Source organism: Egretta garzetta, unplaced genomic scaffold, assembly GCF_000687185.1.
Source record: "Egretta garzetta isolate BGI_Z169 unplaced genomic scaffold, ASM68718v1 scaffold112, whole genome shotgun sequence".
NCBI classification, from domain to species: Eukaryota; Metazoa; Chordata; class Aves; order Pelecaniformes; family Ardeidae; genus Egretta; species Egretta garzetta.
The window spans coordinates 360205-360906 of NW_009258884.1; positions in this window are offsets into that span (position 1 = coordinate 360205).

The following is a 702-nucleotide window of genomic DNA, read 5'->3' on the forward strand; positions in this document are numbered from 1 at the left end:
GGTGAAACCCCGGCAGGGGTTGCCCCGAGAGGGGGTGGAGGCCCCATCCCTGGGACCATTCCAGGCCAGGTTGGATGGGGCTGTGAGCAACCTGATGTGGTTCAAGGTGTCCCTGCTCCTGCAGGGGGTTGGGCTGGGTGACCTCTAGGGGTCCCTTCCCACCCAAAACAGTCTGTGATTCTATGAAAAGGAAAATCAAACCCCGTTTTGAAACGATACCACCGAAGTCAGCCGGAGCACTGAGCCAAGGCAAGTCGAGCACGTGGCTCTTCCGCAGAGCCAGCAGAAGGAAAAAAAATAAAAAAGAAGAAAAAAAAAAAAAAAAAAAGACTTTTGCAATTTTTGTAAGCCATTAACAGTTTTACTTCAAAAGTCAAATAAAGAGCACTGGAGTCCTGACACGGGTTTAATACCAAACCTACAACTTCACAGCTCCTTCATTATCTTGCCTCAAGCCCTACCTGATTTTCCATGAGATTAAGAAATCTTGACATAGCATTTATTGCCCAAGTTCAATTCCCCACAAGACCACATGCTCTTCCAGCCCCCAGTTTACGGTAGGTTATAAAACCACCACAGAGAGTGGTTCCAGCCACTTTACCTTAAAATGGATGACTAGTGCATAACGTTAATGAGAACAGACGCTTCTGTGCGACAGAACGAGTACCGTATTCCTGGGCTTAAACTGTACCATTCGCGCTC